The 25,669-nt window shown below is 38.7% G+C and overlaps 1 protein-coding gene and 1 long non-coding RNA gene across 3 annotated transcripts in view; one reads left to right on the forward strand and one right to left on the reverse strand.

Annotated features, from left to right (window-relative positions):
* CREB3L1 (cAMP responsive element binding protein 3 like 1) overlaps positions 1–25,669 on the reverse strand; it is a 105,453-nt gene that overhangs the window by 70,407 nt on the left and 9,377 nt on the right. The gene's annotated exons all lie outside the window — the stretch shown is intronic.
* LOC117665513 (uncharacterized) lies at positions 892–19,577 on the forward strand. Of its 2 annotated transcripts, none has more exons than XR_004591382.3 (3): positions 892–2,933; positions 3,641–3,848; positions 17,582–19,577. It is a non-coding gene; the product is annotated as an uncharacterized LOC117665513 (long non-coding RNA). The 2 variants fall into 2 exon arrangements; XR_015729496.1 differs by having other exon boundaries at positions 892–2,824.

Genomic DNA, 25,669 nt, shown 5'->3' on the forward strand with positions numbered 1-25,669 from the left:
GTTATCCAGAAATAAAGCTCTAGATTCAGTATTATCCCAAAGCACATGGGTTTTATCAAAAGGATCCAATAATATCGGTTATACTGTGTCCCCTTTAAAATTCTCTGCAGATCTACCAGAGGAAGCCCTATAGTTCAGTGTCTTCTTTCATATCACTTTTGCAAGGAAGTTGTATAAGAGAATAGTTATTAAAAAAAATTCTGTCCAGTTCCTTGAATTCTGGAATCCTTGAGTGTCTAAAGACTCTCGGCTAACATTCCAAGTTTTCTGCCAGCAGTAAGAACAATGAGTGGGAAAGGGGGCATTTTTACATAATCAAAACCAATAGAGAAAAAGAAATACACTTCCCAGACAGCACTGAGAAATATTATTTTCCTATGTGTTAAAAGTTTTTGAGAACCAGCAGTGGTAGATGATATGTAAATTAGCCACATTCTTCATTCTTTTGCAAAAGCCACAAGGAGGGCTCACCATTTGTTTTACTGTAAATCATTTCTCAGCAAAAGATCTTTACCAGATTCGGGTTATGCAAAATCTAATGCTGAATCCCACATGTCCTACAGAGGGGATCATTGGCACAAAACAAAACAAAAAGGGAAATATTCTGAGAGCTGCAACATTCCCAGTTTGAAGGATTGGGTACTTGCCCAGACTCCTATCTGAGGAAGACAACAATCCTTTGCTTTGCTTTTTTGCTATGACAAATCAATATCCACAAGTTACCTGTTCAGTTACCTTTTCTTCCTCTTGATGGCCATACAATCTGAACCCAGAGGGCAAAACTTAGTAAAAGTGGGCATTTCAATCACAAGATCTGAGGAAGCGGCTTTCTTAATTTTGTCTTTATGCTACATTCTACTTGAGGTATAGATTTACTTCACCATTTTGGGATTTATCAGCCCTATCCCTGGGGTGAAATGCTCCCGGTTCAGACCGAATTGCCTGATCCAGTAGCGATTGTGACGGGTGGTTCGGAGAAGCGGTAGCGATTGTGGCGCGAGGCTCAGCCCACCCGCCTGGTTGTCGTTACTTCCTGGTTTTAACCAGGGAGTAATGTGTTTTGTACCCTCTGTGCATGTGCAGGTTTTGCTTTTTTGCTTTTAAAAGTAAAAAAAAGAGGCTCTGACGATCACAGCTGAGCTGCCGATCGTCAGAGCCTTTTTTTTACCTTTTAAAAGCATTTTTTTAACAACCTATTTGGCCGAAAAAATGTTTTTAAAAGTTAAAAAAAAAAGATTGCGTGCCACAACTGATAACCCCCCCCATGCGCTGTTCTACTTACCCCATGCCTCCTTTTGGTGTGCACTGCGTGCGTGCGTGCACCTCACATTTGATGCATGATGCGCACTGCGCATACATAAGCACAGTGCGCATTTGGCACACGGCACACATGCGCAGCCAGAGAACCAGTAGTAAACCGGTTCAGATTTCACCACTGCCCTATCCCAATATAAGCAGATACTCCTGGAAAACATGCTGAATTGCAGTACCATCAAGCCCAAGTCATCAGTTTTTCATTGAAAGATTGAGTGACAGACCTTAGAGATAAATTACAAGTACAAATAGCTTTGATTATTAGAGTTTCTCTGATAGCCAAAGACATAAGGGTCATGCAGATGGACTGTTGAGAAAATTTGTAAGACAGAAGACTCATCCTATTGAATAAAGGCATACAGCGCGAATATTTTTAAAATGCATACCCAGCCTGCCTTTCAAATGCATGATTCCTTATACCAAATATAAATAATAAAAGCTCAAAAACAGAATGGTGTGATCTACAATAAATGTGGTAAATGAACATTTTATTAGAAAAAAAGGCTGACTGAATAGGGGTTTAAATATTGTATTGCAGACCATCAAAATCTCTTAATAGCCCATTCCCATATAGGTTATTAAATCTTACTGGCTGAAGATAATTCTTAAAAAGTATCTCAAACTCTATTCAGTCAATTTTTTGTTTTCTAATGAAATGTTCATTTACCACGTTTTTTATTTGGGGTCTGTGGCCTTTTGGGGGGGGGGAAAGAAGAGAAGCAAATCCAAGCTCTTGTCCTGAACAGTTTACAATTCATTGTCTCCAAAACTGCTAAGAGAAAGAGCAGAACTGGCTGACAAAAGTAGAAGCTGAAAGTGCTTGAATCCTCCAATAAAAGCCATGCCTGGAAGCATAATTTATAAATTAGTAAATTTATAAATTAATCTGGAAGAGATTAATCTGGAACAGAAATTAATCTGGAAATTAATCTGGAACAGAAATGCAAATGTGAGAATCCCCACCTTGGCTAGGAATAGAGAACAGAGACTTCTTATGCTAGGAGGATTATATCCGGGAAACATGAATTTTACATTCAAAAGGGGGGCGGGAGGAGAACATAACTTTTGTTAGCATTAAAAACGACCTGGGAAAGGTTTTATTCTCGTTTCTGTGTGTACTGAACGGAGGAGCTGCTTTGAATTTATTTATGTCTAGACAGTATAGGGTGAAAATTGCTGTGAGAATCCAAAAGAAACAGCCCCGAGAGGAGTAAAAAAGACAGCAGCAACTGGGCGAGGAAAGGCCAGAGGGAACCAGAGAAAACAGAAAGGAAGAGGTGAACTCCCTTAGCAGCCGGCCAATCCAAACGCCTGAAAAGGGTTAACCGAGTCCCTAAAGAGACTTACTAAAGAAACAATAAGAAATCTATCAGCTTATTGGACAGTTCCTAGAATCCCTGAGCCAATGGGAAGGGCTGCCAGCTGAGAAGGCTTTTTGGTGCGCAGATCAAGAGGAGTGCAGGGTTAGAATGGAGCAGGCTCTGCTTACGCGGAGTTTCTCCGGGCCGAGGTAAGGACCCCGGCCAGCTTGCTTTGAAGGCAGATCGGTCTGCAGATAACAAAAATAATCTGAATCGCTCCGTGGTTGCTCCTGAAAGCAGAGCCCCGACACAAGAGTTGTAAGTGGCTTAGTAATGCTTTCTGCCTGCTCGGTCTGTTTGCTTTTACCGCAGTTACTTCTTGCTGCTTAGATTTAATCTTATAATCAGAGTGAGATTTGGAAGATGGGGAGAAAATGCACTCTTTGTGCTACAGAATACAGGCCCTGCCGCGTGGGAGTGTTGTTAGTAGACACCATGTAGAATGGAGGGAAAAATCTCACAATTGGAAAAACACAGACAAAAGCCACTTACAAACCTCCCGGTGTTTCCAGCCCCCCAGTCCTTTAGAAAATATTTTAGCCTGAGCTACAATTCTTCATAACCCAGAGAAAACACAAGGCTCCCCAGGAGACCATCAATACTGTAACTGAAAAAGCAGCAAAATGAAAAATTTCACCACCTGAATATCCTGGATCTTCTGATATAATCACCCTACCCCACTACACAAAAATAAATCGCTAGTATCTCCCATTCATGTTTTTCAGTATATACGTTCTTGTGTATTTACTGCTTTGCAAGAAAATCTTGCAGGTTATATATTCATTTGCATTTCTTGTTTTGCAAGAAAATCTTGAGGTTGCCATAATGGGCAAAAATATGAGGAGAAAATAAGATCAAACTATTACAACCCTCCAAAGATTTCCTAGCCTTTTGGCCAAAATTCTTTTGTTGCGTTTAAAAGGAAAGGTTGATATAGTAGCATTGCACTGTGTTCTGTTTTTCAGCCAGACACTTTTCCCCGAAAGCTGGAACCATGATTGCGGGTTGCTACTGTAGCTGTGCCGGAGGGGAGAAGTTTTAAATACAATAATGCATATAGGAAAAAACAAGCTGCAGGAACAGGAATATTGAACCTCAAAGTTAAAATGAGGCAAGAGTTCTCACCAATGGACCATCTTCCTACAAAGTCATCAGAACCACAGCAAATCAAAGGTGAATTGCATTTTTCAGCAGCTTCAAATAAATTGGCCCAGAATTGGAAATAAATGGAACAAGGGTAGCGAAAGCTGCTGGAATTCTTTTCAATACCTTAAAAATAATTCCACTCTAAACCATGTGACAGGTGAGGAAAAGAAAAGGGAACTTAAAATAAGAGAAGCCATTAACTTTTTCTAACTTTGCCCAATTGCTTCCCTCATTTTGATGCATGGGAGTGGCTGGAATTTTTCTCCAATTTTTAGCAGTGCCACTGGTCATGTGGCAGGGTCTCAAGAACAGAATAGTTGATTGCTCCCAATTGCCTTTCCCATAGAAATATTTTAGGGATTTTTTCCCCTGGATTTTTTTTCTGCAGCCCATTATCAAACTTGATTTGGACTTTTTTTTTTTCTTTTTGCAAGCTTCTCTCCACACACCAAATTTGGTCCTTATTTCCATTTGAGAACCAACTGAAAAAAATGCTTATGTTTGATTGCTTGCTTTATATTTTGCCTTTCCTTCAAGCTGCATATAGTACTTTCCTCCCAACAACTCTGAGATAGATTGGATTGAAAGTTAGCCCAGCAGATTTCATACAGAAGATTGGGTTTGAACCTATTTTCTCCACGCTTCTTCCAGCTCCTTAACCACTAAGTTATGCTGGTTCTCAAGGTGTGATTGGTGAGTGTTTTCACTTCGGCCCCCAAAATGACTTGTTTTCATACTTGAGGGCCTTGGCCTCCTGAGGCCCGTAAATCTATCCTCTGAGTCATGTGGTAGTGGGGGTGAGAGTTACTGGGAATCAAGCCACACAATTAATATGGATCTACTAATCAGGATGTTGAAATTTTCTGCTGAATATTTTAAAACTTCCCCTCAAGTTCATGAGCTTTCTTAAGCTGAAAAGGTATCTATTTTATCAGTTAGCTGATAAGCAGCTCACTACTAGAAGAACCAAGTACAGTAGTAAATCTGGTTTGTCATAACGGCATTCCAATTATTTTACTTCGAGTTAGAAACATTCTTCTGGCTTGCTTCACCAGTAAATAAATGCTTAGTGTTAACACCAGTGAATGATACATGCTGGCACTGCAGGAGGAAAACTAGATTCAAGCAACCAGGTCACACTATAAACCTCTCTTTCTGTTATAATGCTAGCCCAACCCCCAAGATTTAATTGTCAGTAAAACTATTTTGGAGTATTTTATGCATTGAGACGTGAAAAAGAAAACCAGGTTAAGAATGCTTAGGCACAGCTTACTTGAGAAGAACATCACTTTTGTGCATAAATGCATGACTAATTGTGACTTAATAATAATACTTAATATTATGCCCTAGATTAGTGTTTCTCAATCTTAGGAACTTTAAAATGGGTGGACTTCAACTCCCAAAGTCCCCAACCAGCAGGGAAATTCTGGAAATTAAAGTCTTCACATCTTCAAGTTGCTTTGTACAATGTGTGAACTTGGTATGTGCAGTGTTTTATTTTGGACACCAAAGGGATTGTACATTTATCTGGTTCTATGCTATCCTATCATCTTTTTTCCCCATTGCCATAACTGCAAATCATCTTGGAATAGTCATGGATTAACACCAAGAAGAACTTGTTTTTGCAATGCAGTTCCATTCGAAAGGCAGCTGGGTTTTGTTAAGTATAATTTATCAATCTGCACTACAGATTGTCAGGGAATTCCCTGTAAATTTATTTCAAGCCCTTCCTCTTTGAAGGGAGTTTATATTAAGATACTGTATATGTGATGGTAATAATGCTCCAGTTCCCTCTGCCTCCTTTGAGAAAGTAAAAAAAAAAAAAAATGCCAACCTTGTCCATTCTTAACAGGTTTTGCAATTTATAAATGTGTACTGTTAAACATACCTATGAGACATTAAAGAATGTAGTTGGAATTTCCCCCTTGAGGTTCTATCAAATACACTGCTCAAAAAAATAAAGGGAACACAAGCAGAAGACATCCGAGATCTGAATGAATGAAATAGCCTTATTAAATACTTTGTTCGTTACATTCAGTAGTTTTGTGTTCCCTTTAGTTGTTTGAACAGTGTATAAACTGCTGTGTGTAAAGAACCAAATATTTAATAAGGCTATTTCATTCTTTCAGATCTCGGATGTCTTCTGCTTGTGTTCCCTTTATTTTTTTGAGCAGTATATTTACCATACTCTGGCTTTTGCTTTTGAGTTGTATGCTCCTGGAGGGGACTCCCCCCCGCCCACTTGAAAGCTTAGCGTTCCTGTCCTATCACAATATACAGATCATGAAGAGTCTTGAGACGAGTGCTGAAGAGTTCTTAAAATCTGGTTAATATTCCCAATGCTCAGTGGACAAGCTATGACTGACAGTCCCACTGCTCCTCCTGGGAAATTACAAGTAAAAGATTATAATCATCTATACCTCCCTCATCCCCCACCCAAGAGAAAATTTTACTTTTCCCACTCCCTTGCCTAAAGAAGCATGGGGAGGGGGAGGGAGGAAGCAGGTCATGAGCTGCAATTTCTGTGTTAAAGAGATTGATTATTTTGGGAAGATCCAGAAGGGCACAAGATTAGAAACACGGGTTTCTAATGGGGGGGTGGGGCTACTGGATTTACCTCTTCTTTGTAGGAGGGTTATATTGTTTGCCTTGTGTTCTATTTATAAATGCAGTTCTTGACTTACAACAATTAGTTTAATGACTATTCAAAGTTATAATGGCACCGAAAAAAGTGAGTTATGACCCTAACCCTAACCCAGGGGTGAAATGCTCCTGGTTTGGACCGGGTCGCTCAATCCTGTAGCGATGGAGGCGGGTGGTTCGGAGAACCGATAGCAAAAATCCCTGCCCCCCCCCAATTGCCCAGCTGAGCTGCGCAATCATCAGAGGCTTTTTTTTAATTTTTAAAAGCATTTTTTCTAAAACCTCTGGCCGAAAAAATGCTTTTAAAAGTTAAAAAAAAAGCCTCTGATGATCACGCGGCTCAGCTGGGATCACCAGAGGCTTTTAAAAGCATTTTTTCTACAACCTCTTCAGCAGAAAAGATTGAAGAAAAAATGGTTTTAAAAGTTAAAAAAAAAAAGTTGGCCATGCCCACTCTCATATTAACCCCCCCCACTAAGCCATATCCACAGAACCAGTAGTAACAAATTTTACATTTCACCACAGCCCTAACCCTCACATTTGCAACCATTACAGCATCCTCCTCATAGTCATGCAATCAAAATTCAGGCATTTGACAACCGGCATGTATTTATGATAGTTGCGGCATCCCAGGAACAAGTGATTGCCATTTGCATCTTTCCCAGCTGGTTTCTGATAGGCATAGTCAACGGGGGAAACTGGATTAAGGTAGTGACCATGCGGTTCACTTAACAACTGCAGTGATTCACTTAACAACTGTAGCCCCCAAAAAAAGGTAAAATAGGGCACAACCCACTTAACAATCAACTTGATTAGCAATAGAAATTTGTGGTTGTAAATTGAGGATTATCTGTAAATAGGAATATTACAAAAATGTCTCAGCGATACTGTTTTCTGCTGGAAATAGAATCATAGTTAGTATTATCCGTTGAGGACCACGTGCTAAGGCACGGCATGGGATACTTGTTTCTAAGCTTTGTGTCTAGTTGTTGTGTGAAACTGGGTCATAAGGACTTAGGTTGTATCTATACCATCTTTAAGCAAACTCCGGTTAATGAGACGCGTGAGCATTTATCACAATGGTTGGAGTCACATAATCACTAAGCCATTTGTTTCATTTCTTTTATTATAGTTCATTTGCCAAGCTATAAACATGATTTATAAACCAGAATGATTGGTTTCATGCAATGTGATAAACTAAAAGTAAGCATTATATTATGGCTTGGTGCAATGTGTGAATCCAGTCTGCATGTAATAACGGCTCTCTCTCCTAGACCTTAGGTCAAAGATTTGAGACTTGGCTCGGCAAAAGGTTTTTTCCTTGTTTATACAATATATCTAACTCGATCAGACACTAACCCACTCAAAACCTCCAAGTAATTCTATCTGTACACAGTCACATTAAATATAGAATTGGTTGTGCTTTTTTTGAAGAACAGTCTGGGCGGGCAATGCACCCTTCAAAAGTAATTCAGCAGGAGGCCTTACACATAAAAACCCACTCATTCAAGTTAATACAATCTTAAAGTGATGGAAAGAGAAACAAACATCATCTCTACGTTTTCTGCTCGAAAAGCCCTCCCCTGTCATTCACTATTATCTTCCTCTGTTTGTCAATAGGTTCTCAACAAAGCATCTTTCCAAGCTAAAAATATGTTAGTCAAGATTTTATTACACATATTGTCAGGTGCAAGAAAACAGGAACGAAGGCTGTTCAAATGCGTACAAGTGAACCAGTGGTGAAATTCAAACTTTTTTTTTACTACCAGTTCTGTGGGCGTGGCTTGGTGGGCATGGTGTGGCTTGATGGGCGTGGCAGGGGAAGGATACTGCAAAATCTCTATTTCCATTCCACTCCAGGGGAAGGATACTGCAAAATCCCCATTCCCACCCTATTCTGGGACCAGCCAGAGGTGGTATTTGCCGGTTCTCTGAACTACTCAAAATTTCCGCTACTGGTTCTCTAGAACCTGTCAGAACCTGCTGGATTTCACCCCTGAAGTGAACCCTCAGACTCAGCCTGGTCATCTCTTACACATATTCCTGTATGTAATGTAACATTGGTCAGAAAAATCTCTCATTAGGATTTTTCAGCTTTAATCTGTGGCAGACGTTGAATAACCTGTATTCACACAGGAAACTCAAGTCAGAATTCATGATGATAAAAATTATTCAATAGAGATCATATCAAATCTTTGCAGCCATTATAACCAAGTCACAATCAAAAGGAAGGAAAAAAACCCCAATAGCTTTAAAAAGTGAAGGGCATCACTGAAGGTGGCAGGCACATTTTTTTTTTGCAAGCCTTAACTCAATTTCCCTTGGTGCAATTCATCATTGTTACATGGATACAGTGATCACACTGACAAATTTTATTAGAAGGTACAAGCTACAGCTACAGCTCACTTCAGATGCAGACTCCATCAGCTATAGCTCATGAAAGTCTGTGCCCTTCAACAAAATTTTGTAGTCTGAAAAGATGGTACCATTTTTTGCCGGTATAAATTAACATGGTTCTTCTCCTACAATAACCACCTAATAAACTCTGTAGACTTTCTTGTTCTCCTAATCTTTCATTGTCTTCTCTGCTGTCTCAGTTAGCATGTTTCTAATAACCCATTGGATGATACAGGGACAGTCACTCCCTCACAGCCTGATTAACCAACTCCATACAGCAGAGTTCCCCAACTTTCTGCTTTGCGGACTGGCAAGGGGGGGGGATGGGATGGTTCCGTAGGAGAGTCTCAAAGTAGAGTAAACCCAATGTTGGCAGCTCCAGATGAAGCTTGAAAGATGCCAGTCTAAAATTGAAGAGGAGAACAAAGCTGATCTATGACATATGATTGCTTGATGTCCATAAGTGCTTCTTCTCTTCCACCCTGATATATATTGAACAATCATAAGTTAAATAGCCCATTTTCTGCCATTTCATCCTGGAAGTAGTAGTGACTTCATTACCTACTTGATGATGGTCAGATCAAAAGAGATCAATGAATGTAAAGCAGTTCATTCAATTCTTAAATTATGGGGAAGAATGCAGCATCCAATGGAGCTTCAATTTGACTTGATAATAAAATATTACATGTTACATGAATTGTGTGTAGAAAATAAAGATCAGGCCGTACTGATGGCCTTAAGCCATAATACCAAACAAGCTGAGCATGTCCAAGCTTAGTTTGATATGCTAATTGCTATCATCTGCCTAGAAGAAACCAAAGAGCAAATCCATGAACAAAGTAAATCAAATCCTGTCTTAATTTTTTGGCTTTTTCTGATGCCTGAAGTCAGAATGATTATATATAATGCTAAGCTTAGCTAACCAAACAGCAAACAATTTATTAGCTTCACATTCTTGAAGGAAGAATCAGGATATATCTCCTGTTCAAAGACGCTCTGGTTACACACCTAAAGATATGATATTCAAATAAACACACTCAAACAAAGATTTTTTAAAATTGGCTCACCTCCTCTTCATTTTTTCTATTCCTTTATTAACTTTATTTCTTTCATTTAAAGGTACAGTCATCTCTCTGGCTAGTTTCTTGCTTTTCATAAATATATACATATTTTTCAATTAGTTTATTTTAATGTTTTAATCTACTTTCTTATCAAAATTATTTTTTGTTTGTCCTAATCTCAACTTATTTTTTTTACTTTTAGAGGTGGGAACATATTGAATTATTGTTTGATTAGGATATAACAGTTTCTCCTTCATTTGATGAGATGGCCCCTTGGTTTGGTTTTAAAGGTATTTAATTTGTGTCATACCTAGCATTAACTGTAGAACTTAAACAACCTTGTGTTCATTAACATCTTAAAAAATAATATAAACATTATAGTACAATATAAACATTGATATAAACTTTTTTCTTCAAAGATTTAACTTATTTAAATCAGCAGTTTCCAATTTCTATTAAATAAGTGCCACTACTCAATTAATATCTGTATTCTATAATGTATTATTTGCATTTTATAATGCAATAAAACAACTTGGGAAAAATACTCTTGAGAATGAACAAAAAATGCATACTTTTCTGAGCAATTGATTACTTTTACACCAGTGGTGGGTTGCTACCGGTTTGCCCCAGATCGGGCGAACCGGTAGCGATGGCAGGAGGCTCCGCCCACCCGCTTGGACGCTTCTGTGCATGCGCAGAAGCATCCTGCATGCGCGCTCACGAGCGAACCGGTAGCAACGGGTTTTGAAACCTACTACTGTTTTATACATATTGAATTTGTTCACCTAGTAATAATGCTTTCAAAGTAGTTCAATAATATTTCACATCTTGCTTTTAGAGCCACCTCAAAATAAAATCGAGGATCACTTTCCCTCCCTTGACTAACATTCAGTCAATATGAGAGTACCGTATTGTAGGATTATGATGCTACAGTATTCTGACCTTTGGCTACTTCCCCAAGTTCTTACATTGATAATCAGAATTTTGGACAGAGAAGCAATAGTTAGATCTCTAATATTAAATTACTTTTAATGAGCCATTGAAATTCCACAGCTCTGAACAGGACATTTTGGGAGTCCTCCTGAGCTCTTGGCTCCTGCTTAAACAGCTGGTGGGAGCTCTGGTTGAGAGCATAGCAGCTGTGCCTAGATTTGGCTGGTGCACCAGTTATAAATCTCCCTGGACCAGGATGCAATGGTGACAGTAACATGCATCCTGTTCTCTATATGGCTAGAGTACTTTAATGCATGTGAGATGGGGATGCCTTTGAATGTGATTTAAAAGCTGCATCTGGTCCAGATGCAGTAGCTTGGTGTAGATGATCTTGGAGAAGGAATCAAGGACCATTAGAGAAACACCAGGTGCAAAAGAAAAAGTCCAGAATAGAGGAAGAACATCACAAGGAGACTCAGACTATTCCCACCCACCCCCATTCTGAGTCCTGAGTATAAGGGAAGATTTCGCTAAGCAAGTAGAATCTGTTTTGGTCCATTGAGTCTTTGGCCCAAAATAGTTGGGATGTCAGCCATAGATCCTGCTTAATATATTATACAGTTGTCCATTGTATGATTCTATTGTTCACTTATAGTTTGAGTTTGCTTTATATTTGTTTCAGATTTAACATTTGATGTCCTGGCTCTATTTGGCTTGGAGTGGGATCAAACTATTATAAAAAAACAAATTTAAAAAAAATTGAGTTAATTTTGGCTATATGGGGAAGGCACATGGTATGCCACTGTTTATTGTAGCATTAACAGACAAGAACAATGCATCCAAGCGCAACCTTCAAGACCTATAACGTGTCTCTCTAACTGCTCACAGTAAGTCATGAGTTTATCACAGTAGTAGTCTTTGTGATACACAGTGGGAGGAGCAGACGAAGGGAGACTTGACAGCCCTAGACCAGCTTGGCTGTCTCAAGAATTCTGGGCGTTGAAGTCCACAGGTTATAAAAGAGCCACATGTGCCCACCCCTGCCCTAGACCAACCACGGCAAGAGTCTTGTACATGAAACGGCAACAGTGGAGGAGGAGTGCTTAGGAAGGAGTGATTAGGACAGCTGTTCTTGATTCAAGAAGAACAAGAGTAGTTGCCTCACTGTCTAATTTTGTAGAATTAGAACAATTCTGTTGACCTAGTCAGTCAACCAGAAGGGATTAGATTTAGCCCTAAACAGACCTAGCCTTGTTTGGAGTTTAACTGTATCATGCCATATAAATATTTACCAGATGGTTAGCAGTTCCTTCCAACAACTGTACTAGAGATAAAGTTCCAGAAAGCTCATAAAAACAGGATTTTTCCAGGCATGGTCTCAGTTCTTGCTCTCTGCAGCCACACAGGAGAGACCACGTATAGAAAAAGTATCAGAAGGATAGGGATAAATTCATCCCTCTGCCCATGGTGGCACCAACTGTGATCTTGCCAGTATGAATTTTCTGTCCCCAGGAAGAATACCCCACTCCCCCCCCCCCCCGCAAAAAATGAAAAGTGACAGTCTCTTTTGCTGGATCTGGGAGAATGTTGAGTACATCACTGATTGAGTCATTTTGCATCATTTGCTGACAGTCACAACTGCCTGTGAAAGATGATGGCTGGGTGGTACAATCTGGGGTATTTGTTACTAGCCATGATGACAAAAACGATGCAGTGTATGTGGTGTTTTGCTATCACAACACAAGTTATACTGTACTGTACTATGTTTGTGTTGTGATGCTCCCTTATTTAATACCTTTTCAATCATCCAATCTAAAAACCATCACTTTAGCTCTTCCCATTTTCAGTAAAAAGTCCATAAAAGATTTAATACTCTGCAAAAGTACTTGTTATTTTAACTTCTGTTGTGGGTTCTTCAATTTATCTTCATTTTATACACAGATAATAATCTTGTTGGCCAGTAAAATAGTCCCCTCTTCTATGAATGTATCCATTATAAACAAATATATTCTTCCAGAATGGTTCAACAGTCCTCTCCTCCCTTTTATAACTTTTACTCCCTTTCATAATAAACATTTTTCTTTGTTTTAATTTTGTAATCCATAATTGGGCATTTAAAAAAATAAAATAGGGTTTTTTTAATGTCCATAGCACTTTAGTCCCTTTCAGTATTCCATGCTTCTGTAAGCACATGAACTTCTCGGATCTTCACATCTCCCTTCTTTTCCTACTTATCTCTTTGTTTAACACAGTCAGCCAATCAACTTCCCTAATAAAGTTAGTCATTTTTCTTTCCCACGGAACTATATTATCTCTTCCTTTAATTTGAAAAAAATACTTTAAATAAGGCACTATTCCAAATTGAACTGTCTCTTTAGTCCATGTTTTAACTTTCTTACTCCAAAATCCCAATAACCTTTTGCATTTAATTCTTTTCAAATCTTTGTAACTGGTTCCTTCTTTTTTTACTTTAATCTTTCCTGAATCAAAAGTATAATCACCCAGGTACCATTAAGTGCTACTGCTACTCTGAAGGTCTCTTTACATTCTAAATTTGCTCCATTTAATCCTACATTAGAAAGTGGATCTGGCATACTCAAGTGCCCTTTAAAATAACCTTTGCATGAGGCTATGGACATAATGTTTTCTTCCATAGCTCCTGGCGCTCTATTCATAGGTCACCCATAGGATAACTCCAGACCCTCTGGGCTTCCTTGTAAGAAACTGCTTCCTCGGAGCTCATGTGGACAACCTCAATGACTTCTCCTGTTCCAGAGGAGCTCTGTTAGCTCAGGCATATCACCCTGATGTCGTTCTGCATCATCCCTGCTGTTTATGGAGAGGTCCTGTTGTGCCATGTTTCCATTTGGAAGTCCAACTGTTATGATTCATATCAGTAGGAGGACTATGTCGTATAAAATAAGGAAATGGAAAATTTACACTTGTTTGGGGATTAGTTTGAGTTACAGATTCGGAATTATCTAGCGGAAGGAGAACTGCTTTCCCTTACAACTTACCTCAACAATAAGTACAAATACTAAATGTACACATATGCACATAAAACCCGGTAACCTGCAACCACAGAAACCGTTTCAAAGAATAGCGGTGCTCTGAATACAATGCTAACTTTATGCATGCCAAAAATACTGCAAGCATATATAATACAAATCTGTTTGATATATACCATATTTTCCGGCGTATAAGACGACTGGGTGTATAAGACGACCCCCGACTTTTCTTGTTAAAATATAGGGTTTGGGCTATACTCGCCGTATAAGACTACCCCTCTTCCAACACACACCAAATAAAAATTAAAAAACATCAACTGGCTCACCCACAATGTAAAAGCAGCTGTGCTAGACCCAAAATGACCCCTGCAACAAGCAGGAACCTCACACAGCCACAAAAAGCCCAAAAAAACAACTTTGACACTTTATACACACACAACACAACACAACTGGCTCACCCACAATGTAAAAGCAGCTGTGCCAGACACAAAATGGCCCCTGCAACAAGCAGGAACCTCACACAGCCACAAAAAGCCCCCCAAAAACAACTTTCACACTTCACACACACAAAATTCCACATACAGCTTTGTGAGATTTTGTGTGTTTGTGTAGTTAGGGTGAAACACTACAGAAACACACTAAATCTCAGAAAGCTGCACAAATATTATTTTATTTTATTTTATTTTATTTTTATATGAAAACTAAATTTAAAACTTCCTAAACTTTAAATGGCTAGGTCTAAAAAAGAACAACTAAAAAAAACCCCAATTAACTATTTTTTTTAAAGCTCCCAAAGGGGGGAAAAACCTACCCAATAAAACGGGGGTCTCCAACCTTGGCAACTTTAAGACTTGTAGATTTCAACTCCCAGAATTCCTCAGCCAGCTTTGTTTTGCTGGCTGAGGAATTCTGGGAGTTGAAGTCCATAACTCCCTGCCTGCTTGATTGCAGGTAGGGAGTGGCTTGCTGATGGAATGGATTCAGGCAAGCGAAGCAAGGCAAGTGTTGCGACTAGCAGCTAAGGTAAGCAAGCTGGAGGGGGAAAAGTTTTTTCCTTTTACATGGCTCTGGCGATCCATGTTGAGTTGCCTGATTAGCAGGCAACTCAGCTGGGATCGTCGGAGCTTGGATCGCCAGAGCCATGTAAAAGAAAAAAACTTTTTTCCTTTTACATGGCTCTGGCGATCCCAGCTGCGTTGCCTGATTAGCAGGCAACTCAACTGGGATCATCAGAGCTTGGATCGCCAGAGCCATTTAAGGCTCGTCAGAGCCTTTCGGGCTAGTCTGCCTGGTTACAGGAGAATGACACCCGGCGTATAAGACGACCCCCGACTTTTGAGAAGATTTTCATGTGTTAAAAAATCGTCTTATACGCCGAAAAATACGGTGTGTGTGTGTGTGTGTGTGTGTGTGTGTATAAAATTTGTTTTTCTTTCTTTTTCATAGGTTTTATGTATATTTCTCTTTAGCCAGGTTCTACCTACGTAAACCAAGATATTATGCAGCCCTAGTTCAGTGAATTGTGAATTGTGATTTCACTGAACTAGGGCTGCATAATATCTTGGTTTACATAGGTAGAACCTGGCTAAAGAGAAATACATATACATATACATATACATATATATAGATGAGAAAAATGTTGGCTTTGTTTCAACTTGCATTGTTAGCTTATTTAAGAGTGACACAGTTTCATCCAGAATTGAAACAGACATATACAGGGTTTTTTTTGCCTACTTTCCCCCATAACAGTCCTGTGAGGTAGATTGGGTTTCCATGATTGAAAGTGGACTTGACTTAGAGAAATATGGATAGTAATACGTAGTTCTAGTTGAGATCAATCTTCAATTTGGTGCCCTCTAGTTACACTGAGAAAATTGACTTGAATAGACAAAATTTTAAACTAACTAAATGTGAATTCTCATAGAAAACTCAGATTGTGTGAGACATTCCTCATTTAATTTTGACTCCGATCAATTTAAAAGAAGCTTTGTTATAGAACTTATTGTGGATGGATTTTATCCTCCAGACCAGGGGTGTCAAACTCAAGGCCCCAGGGCCGATCCGGTCTGTGGGGTGTTTAGATCTGGCCTGCGGAGCCGCACTGGGAACAGTGAAGGACCGGTCCACGGTGCCTCTGCCAGCGAAAACAGAGCTCAGGAGGGTCATGAGCTCAGTTTTTGTAGGCAGAGCACTTGGGCTACCACAGGTGCCCTCGACACAAGTAATGTTGAGCTGGCCACACACCCCTGCCCCCCTGAGGTCAAACACAACCCTGATGCAGCCCTCAATTAAATCAAGTTTGACACCCCTGCTCCAGACTAATGCTTTACTTCCCTTGAGCACAAATAGGTTTTAAATAATTTCCAATGCAATGCTCTTTATTATGCTTTATTATGCCCTCGTCACCTCTCGCCTGGACTACTGCAACACTCTCTACATGGGGCTCCCCTTGAGGGGCACCCAGAGACTCCAACTGGTCCAGAATGCGGCCGCACGGGTAGTTACGGGAGCTGCATGGCGTTCCCATACAACACCTCTCCTGCATGAGCTGCACTGGCTCCCAGTAGTCTTCCGGGTGCGCTTCAAGGTGTTGGTTATCACCTTTAAAGCGCTCCATGGCATAGGACCTAGATATCTTCGAGACCGCCTGCTGCTACCAACAGCCTCCCATCGACCTGTGTGCTCCCACAGAGAGGGCTTCCTCGGGGTGCCATCAGCCAAACAATGTAGGCTGGTAACCCCCAGGGAGAGGGCCTTCTCTGTGGGGGCACCTACCCTCTGGAACCAGCTGCCCCCAGAGATAAGGAGAATCCAAGACCTCGGTGCCTTCCGCCGTGCCCTTAAAACTTTCTTTTTTCAGCAAGCCGGGCTGGCTTAACACTTTTAAATGTTTTTAATTGGTTTGTCATTGTCTTTTAACTACGGGGCAAAATTTATATATATCTTTTTAATAGTATTTTAATGTTTGTAGTCTATGTTTTTATTTGGCTGTACACCTCCCTGAGTCCTCAGGGAGAAGGGTGGTATATAAATCTGATATAAAATAAATAAAAATAAAATAAAATGTCCTCTTTTCCTTCTTTCTCCTGCTTCCGAAGATGTATACACACATCTTTTTTTGTTGTTGTTGCTCCAATTAATTATACATCTTGGGCTCAATTTCTAGAGGTTCTGAATGGCATTTTGGAAAGCTAAATGTTGGACAGCAGGGGCTTTCATCTAGACCCAGATGGGAATGTCTTTTCAAGAAGCAGCTAATGGGGTGTGGTTCTTGGTTCCATTATCACTTCTCTCTGCCCCCCAATCATGTTCTATTCTGAACATCTCAGAGACTATTTTTAAAGGAATTTTACTTTTATTATTGCTACTATTTGACATGTCAAGGTTCTGCTCTCTCTCTTTCTCTTCCATCCAGCTACAGAGTGGGGAAGGATGTGTATTTACCTCTATTAATATCAATCAAAGCAATGACTCAATCTCCTTGGCTCATTTTCAGCAGAAGTGCTTTTTAGCCAGAAGCTTTCAAAGAAGACTTTCCAAGGTTATTCTGCTTTAGATCCATCCCTGCATTCTAGGTTAACAAGATCCAGTTGGCTAATCTCACATCTTGTCCTTCTGATTTGTATAATGGAAAATGGTAATTCCATACCAAGTATGTTTTTTGTTTCTTGATGTTCATCCCAGTTTGCTAATTGAAAATGTTTTCTTTCTGCTTCAGGTTGACAGGGATTTGGATGAGTCTAAGAAGTAATAGGAGCAAGACAAGGAAGAACTAAAAGCCAATTTGCCAGGCAATGCAAAGAACTGAGGAGATACATCTTCTCTGCCATATGGCTATGGCAAGATCTTATAATCTTCCATCAGGAATGATATGGATTCATAACTCAATTTATTAAGAACTACTGTGAGCTGGCCTGAAGCCTACCACAGTCATGCTCAACTGTTCCATATTCTTTCTGGAGAGTCAGAATCCTTCCTCTGAGCAAACATGTAACACTGGCAGTTATTGTGGAGCAGTCAACTAATCATCCACAGTATCAGCAAGAAATCATACATTCATTTCCCTTAGATATTAAGGGCAAGGAAGAAGAGAAAGATTCCAAGTTGGATGATAGAGATTACATCATTGTGGATAAACCCATGAGCCTGTCCAACTGAAACAATGCCAATAAACCCAGATGATTCAAGAGTGCATTACATCCATCTCCAGCTGTTGACACTCTTCTCCAGTTGCTTCATTTGCCTCTTGCTTAGTCTTCCTTTAGGGAATCATTTTAACAAAAAGATGAAGCTGAGACACTTACACAGGGAGTGGCATCTGAAGCAAACTAGTGGAAACACTGCAATAATTGTGCCAGTGCAATTTAGCAATATTATTGCTAAAATGCCACAGAGCCATATTTGCATTTGAAATCTGATGTAAGTATATAAAGCTTGGCATCTGTGGGGTAATATTATCATGCATGTTTTGCCATTGTCCCCCATTTGTCCACTCTGTGGACAGCCTTGTTAGGGTCAGGCTGCAAATTTAAACAGAGCATTGATCTGGCAGATGTACATCCCGAAGCCAGGCATTGTAGGAAAAGCTATTTCTGATCTGCCATAAGTTAACTTGCTAAAATTTCAGAAAAGCATTTTACTCCTCAGTATCGGACCGTATACAAGTTTAAATATTAATGTTAATTTTGTTATTGTTTTGATAAAGATGCCTGGAGAGTGCTACATATCTAGTTAAAATAATGGACCTGGGGAGGGGGGGACATGTTCAATTTTATCTTCAGCTATGAATGTTCATTGGACAAGTTATCCTAGCCTCACAGCTTGGCGTGGGAGAAAAAATTGCAATATGAGGGAGCATTATATACATTGAGTTGTGCACCTCTTGGAGTACAGGTGAACTCTAGATATGGATATAACAGGGATGTTTTTCACTTGATGAGCGTACTTAGACCTCTGTGTGAGAAAATTTAAACTTACGCAGACAGAACACAGAAATCAAAGTATCTGAAACATTTCTGAATATCTCTAGGGCTGTAGGAGAAGTGGCAGAGTCTGGAGGCAAGATCAAAAGAAAGATCAGTCTAGAATCCATACGTAGCCACAAACATACTAAATTCAACCCACTGTGAATTCTATTGACCCTTATCTAACGTCTAGCAAGCGCTAACCATTAGTTCAGAATATTCCACTGTTGAATTGGAACCTCAAATGCGGTCCTGATTTTTTGCCTCTGAGAACACACTTGGAAAAAAATGATCTAAGATAATTCATTTATTACTATAAGATTGGTAAAGTTGAAAAAGATGGGAATTGCAATTATTTCTTTCAAGACTCTTACCTTCTTTTTAAAAAAATGAGGTACAAGAGGAAAGAAGAAGGAAGACTTCCACTGCTATGTCTTAAGTTTGCAGATTTTGCTAAATAGTCAACCATGTTTTACACAGCAGATGACTAGGTCCATGCATCATTCTGAGCTATAATAGCATTTGGTTGGGTTTGCCTCAGATAATCTGTGGCCTCGGCCACTGTGATTTGTAAATCATATTTTATGACATAGCATTATGACTGAATAGGCTGAAATGGCTTCTTCAGTAAACCCTACTTGGAATAAAACTTGGCCTACTGTGATCCATAATCCCAGCCATTGTATGGATCAGTCCTGTTCATATTGTGCACTTTATTTTTATTTATTTATTAAATTCATTTTCCTCCCATCTCACCGCTCTAAAGGAAACTCTCGAAGTTAGGCTCTAATTAATTAACCTCTTTGAAAATATGTTTTCACAACAATTCAAAGTCAGCTGGAAGAAATTACCGCCCAAAAAGTACCCCTCAGACCGGAAACTTACCTATTAGGTATACTGACAAAGGACTATAAAAAAGAGACACAATACTTGATAATACACATCCTAACTGCAGCTAGAATCGTTTTCGCACAAATGTGGAAATTGGAAAACACGCCACCAGAAGAAAAAATAATACAAAAAATTATGGAATGTGCAGAAATGGACAAATTGACCAAAGAAATACAAGGAAAAGAAGATACAGACTTTTACTTAATTTGGCAAGAATGGTACAAATGGCTAGATAAAAAAGACACGAAATAAGAGACTACCACCCAATGATACAAAAATAAGGAAATAAAAGGAAATATCGTTATATAAACATTGATACAAGATGAAAGATAATATATATAGATATATTGATATACAATTACCGAAGTAACTCTACTTACAAAGTTCAAGTTATGTGACTTGATTTCATTGTATAGTTAGTTTATGTCTAGTTTGTTTTAACGTTTATGTCTATATGTGTATGTTTGTTTACAATAAAAAAAAAAAAAAGAAAATATGTTTTCACTCCTTGAGGCTGGACTAAAACCAAGCTACAGTACAGTAACTAGCCATAACTCAAAAGGTTTCTTTATTAAAGGATAAACTGTCAGCCATTTACAAAATAGAAAATAGGGTATTTTCTAGGCAGGCTAGAGAGCTGGGCTGACATAAGCACTGAAGACATCTCTGTACCTCTCAGAACAGCCGGGAAAGCTGAAGTCCCTCTGTGCCACAGAATCCAGCAAAAATGGAAATTACTCAGAGTGCCTGCCTAGTTGTTTTTTAGTTCCAGCCTGGGAGAAGAAAGGGAATGTTCATGTGGAATTAAATGCATACGGCTTTTTTAAATTAATTTTTGCATCCTTTGCAAAAAAAATCGTATTTTCCATCTCTTTGAAGGAATGTTAAAAAGTTTATAAAGCCAAGTGCATTCTGCTGTGCAGATTAAATACTAAATGGTCATTTAATGACTGTAGAGAAGGGTCATGTTTCTCTTGCTTCTTTTATCTTTCAGGTGACATTATTGAGGACTTTTAAACCATTTTCTTTTAGTCTGTCTCTGCAAAAGCTCTCCACAATACCTGTAGCCTTTTTTTTTTACTCATCTTCAAATAATATGTTTTACAATAGTATTATTAGGTTAATTTGATCTTTATTTGTAATTTCTTGCCTGCGTACGCACAGCCTTAGAAGCAGGCTGTGCTTCTAAGGCTCCACTTCCTACAGTGGAGTGAAGCCTTGTTCAATCCCAACATAGAATAGCAGTAGCAGTAGCACTTAAGACTTACATACCACTTCATAGTGCTTTACAGCTCTCTAAGCAGTTTACAGCATCAGCACATTACCCCCAACAATCTGGATCTTCATTAGATTAGGGTTAGGCTATCTGGTGCTTTTCAGATATTTTGGATTTCAATTAACATACCGTATTTTTTGGAGTATAAGACGCACCTTTTTCCCCCCTGAAAGGGGGTGAAAATTTAGGTGTGTCTTATACATCGAATGTAGCCCCGCCCACCCACTGGCCCCCACTCTTTGGCCTCTGCCTCGCAGCAGTTACCTCCTTGCAAGCAAACAGCAAGAAAAAACAGCTTCTTTCAGCTTCAGCACAGCCTAATTAGCACAAGTTGATTGGATTGGCCTCCCGACCCTCAGCTGATTTGCTCTCAGCTGTTGTGCGCAGGATTCTGCTGCTTGCTGCAAAGAGGTAAATTGCTGGCGCAGATTTTTTTTCCCCTTGTGCTAATCAAGCTATGCTGAAAACGAAACTGAAAGTAAAGCAGGCTGTTTGCTGTTTGCTGCAACAAGGTAAAATTGCTCAGAGGCAGAAGGAGATTTCTTTTTCTTCTTTTCCTCACCAAAAAAGATAGATGTGTCTTATACTCCGAAAAATACGGTAAGTCCCAGAAAGCACAGACAAGGAGTTGTAGAACAAACACCCAGAAGGTACCAGTGTATGACTCTGGATGGTTTAGGCTGGTAGATACCTGTACATTTCATAATGTAAGTGTGCGCTGGGTAAAATTTTACATGGTCCTTCTCACATTGCCCATCATTTAGCTTCACTGGTTGCTACAAAAAAGGATGGCAAAGTTGTGAGACCACTAGTGAATCACAATGATATAAAATGGTACAAGTATTCTTGTTTCTTTGTATCCAACTTCCAATATAAGTAGCGAATGGATCCATCTATAAGGCATGCTTGAACCTGAGCCCCCTGCTAATCTTGCTGGGCACTCTAGACTATTCCTGGTGACTGAGATAACCGCTTTGTGCATGTTCTGTCTACCATTACTCTAATGCCAGCTATTTCGTTAGGTGGCTTTTGCTGGTTTCTCGCTTTAAAGCCATTAATGAATCTACTTGTCTCAATGCCACTCCCCTGGAAAACTATGTTTCTAAATGCCGTGGGCCAAATTCCTTGTTAAAGAGAAGAGAGAAGAGTGGCTGTAATGGACTGTAGAAGCAACATCTCAGTTTTTCAGCACACAAATCAGCCAAAAGCCTTCTTTGAACTCTTTGAGTTTTGCTTCATTTCGAAGATCAGGACCTGCTACATTACAAACGTCTGGGAAATGTCTACTCTTAGCTTGACATGTCTAATTGGATGGTCAGGGAAGTATGAAAAGTAAAGTATGAAGGTAACATACTTTTCTTCACAGCAGTGAACTGAGCACAATGGCACACAGGCCTTTTATTCTAGAAATGTTTTACTTTCTTTGCATGCCATGTATTTCTAATGCTTTATATTAAAAATATTTTGCAGTCTTGTGGATAGATCTGTTTGAATGGAAGACCAGATGGAACACCCTCTAGGCTAGATTAGAAACTTGAAACCCATCCTGGAAGAAGTAAAAAATCACTTCCAACTGCCAACGATTGCTAAGAAAGATGCAAGATTATCTTTGTAGCCATTAGATGTCAAGCTCAACTTAAGAGCTTCTTTAGATCCTCCTAATGTTGGCTACCTCACCTTTCATCTCACCTACTGTACCTCAATATGCATTCATGGTGCTGATCTGCCATAAAGCAGAATAGCTTATTCGTCAGATCCCACCTCCAATATTATGTCCATTCCTAGATAGCACACTTTCATGATTCAGAGAAATTAAGGTTGGTTTAGTAACCCCCATCCGTATGCAGGCTGCTGCATTTTGCATCTAATGCTGTTTCCAAGTCTTTCTTTTTTTTTGTAAACAAGTTTTATTAAATTTTTTCTTTCATCATACATATTTTATGAACAGAGTGTTGACCGGGTCACATCTTATATATCTTAATTTTTATAATCTATTCCAATCTTCCTGCTTTTAAATTCATTTTTCCCCATGTCTTGTTATTTCATCTTTTTTTTTCCCCAAGTACTTTTTACATATTTCCAATTTTGGCCATAATATTCTTTTTCCATATTTCTTTATCTTATCTTAATCTCTTTTTAATACATAATACATAAACAGTATCACTATCCACCCTTTAATTCCTAATTTCTTACAATAACTTCAATTATCTTAATTATCTTATTTCTTAATTAATTATCTTATTTCTCCATTTGCAAAATATATTTCTCAAAGTCCCCATCCCACTTTTTAACTATATACAATATATATCATTATATTCAATTCTTACATTGAAACCTGTTAACTTAATTAACCATCCACATCTTATCTTAATCTCTTCTTAATACATAAACAATATCACTCTGCCCTTAATTCCTAATTTCTTACAATAACATCAATTAGTTATCTTATTTCTTCATTTACAGCATATATTTTTCAAAATCCCCATCCCACTTTTTAACATTTCAATTTTGTCTCTTAATTTAACTTGTCTTCATAATTAAACCCCATTACCATTTCATATTTCATCTACTATCCTATTTTGCTATAAGCAATATACATCATATTTACTTCTTACATTAAACACCCTTTACTTAATTGACCATCCACAATTAATAATATTAATACAGTTCCCTTAAACTACTAATATATATATCTTATTTCCCTTCCTCTTTTCCACTATTCTTCCCCTCTTTAACCATTTTCTCTTGGTCTCTCCAAAATTCCACTACTTAATAATTTCCTCCTTTTATCCCATTCTTTTAACTTCTTTTTCTTTTTTTGTATTTATTATATCTTTTCTCCTGAATCCTTTTTCTCACTTTTAGATATATTACTCGAGTAATTCTTCCCAAGTTTTCTCCTAATCTCTTTCCACTATTTTCTTCTTTTCCCTTTGATTGATTCTTTTTTGGGGAATATTCCCCCCTATCCACTCTTTTTTTGCCACTGTTAATTCCAGTGAAATCATCTAACTACTTTTTGCATTCAATTCCTTTTCCTTCAATATTATTTTCTTGCTCCTCATTTATGCTCTCTTTTTCCTGTTCTGTATGTTCCATCAAAATTTGACTTATTACCCTTTAGTGATTCATGTATGTTTTTAAACATCTCAATTAATTCCACACACATCCAAGACTCCATATTGTCAATTTAAAAAATTATTAAAACTTTTGGTTTATATTTAATTAAAATTTTACAATTCATATAGTCTCTTTTAAATTCCAAATAATATCCAATTCAAATATTTATCCAGTCCAACCCAAGTTAAGGTTTTGTTATCTTCCACAACCATTGAAAGTCAAAACCAAGCAGTTCAGAAAAGCAAATACTCCTTAAAAGTTCTCACAGTTTCCGAATTATCTTTTATTTGTCAAGGTCACAGCTGTTATTTCCTCTTCTATCTTCCAACCCAGATTGCAGTTCTTTTTTTTCCGCCAGCAGATGTCTCTTAAATCACAATATTCTCAGAGCAACTAAGTATCAAAGCTGTCAAAAATAATTTGAATCCACATAAAGAGTACTTTTCCTTGGGTTTCTTTTTTATTATTTTTAGTTTCTCCAAATTCAATTTTAAATCCAGTTATAAATTTTTCTTTCTTGGGCTTTGGTGTTTTAACTTCCTCTTTGTTCTTCTCCTTCAAATGTCAAAACTATCAAAAATATTTTTAATCCACATAAAAAATACTTTCCTTCGGGTTTCTTTTTCTTTTATTATTTTTAATTTCTCCAAATACAATTTTAAATCCAGTTGTAAAATTTTCTTTCTTGGCTTTGATATTTTAACCTCCTCTTTGTTCTTCTCCCTCCATCAACTTTTCCAAATGCCAATTAGCCACTAATTTCCGCTTCGGGACACTTTTTAAAGTTATTAAAAATTTTCTTTACCTGTGAGTTGGCCAATCACTCACCCGGTACCAGCACTCAGTTGAAACACCGCTTCTGCACAAAAGACTTAGTCTGGTTGCCCCAGCTTCAGAGCGGTCATTTTTCAATGGCCACCACCCCCGCCGCCAGTTCATAGAGCAGCCTCCGACCTTTCAAGGAACTTGCCTGTTCCTCTTGGTCATCCGAGGCACCTCTCCTTCTTCACCATCTTTACAGGACGGTTCCAGTCCGAAGACCTCCTGACAGCGGTTTGTCCGGCTGGATTTTTGCGGAGCTCATCGGAGCCCGCTATTTTTCCAGCCGGTCTCACCACAATGCTTCCGGTTTTTCCCAAGTCATTTTTAAGAGTATATCCAAGTAGAATGCATTACAGTAATCCAATCTGAAGATAATGGGGACATAAATGACTGTTGAAGAAGTGAAGCAATGACTTTTGAAGGACTGTTTGGTTTTCAGAAGGACAACTAGAGGGGTTATGCTTGATTATCTGTTAACTCTTAGATATCAAACAAAGATAGTCCTCAATTTATGACCACAAATGGGACCAGAATTTCTGTCACTAAGCAATGTAGCTGTAAAGTGCAACATCTTGTAATTGCATCACTTAGTGACAGAAATCCTGGCAATCCTTGTTATATTGTAACTCCACACTCGTGGGTCATTAAGCAGGAAAGGGAAGGAGTCCCGAGTAAAGAGAGCAGGAGTCTCTGGGGGGATGGAGACCCTGGGAGACCCAATGCAAGCTGTGCA

This window comes from Pantherophis guttatus, chromosome 1, assembly GCF_059756535.1.
Source record: "Pantherophis guttatus breed Tessera chromosome 1, ASM5975653v1, whole genome shotgun sequence".
Lineage (NCBI taxonomy): Eukaryota > Metazoa > Chordata > Lepidosauria > Squamata > Colubridae > Pantherophis > Pantherophis guttatus.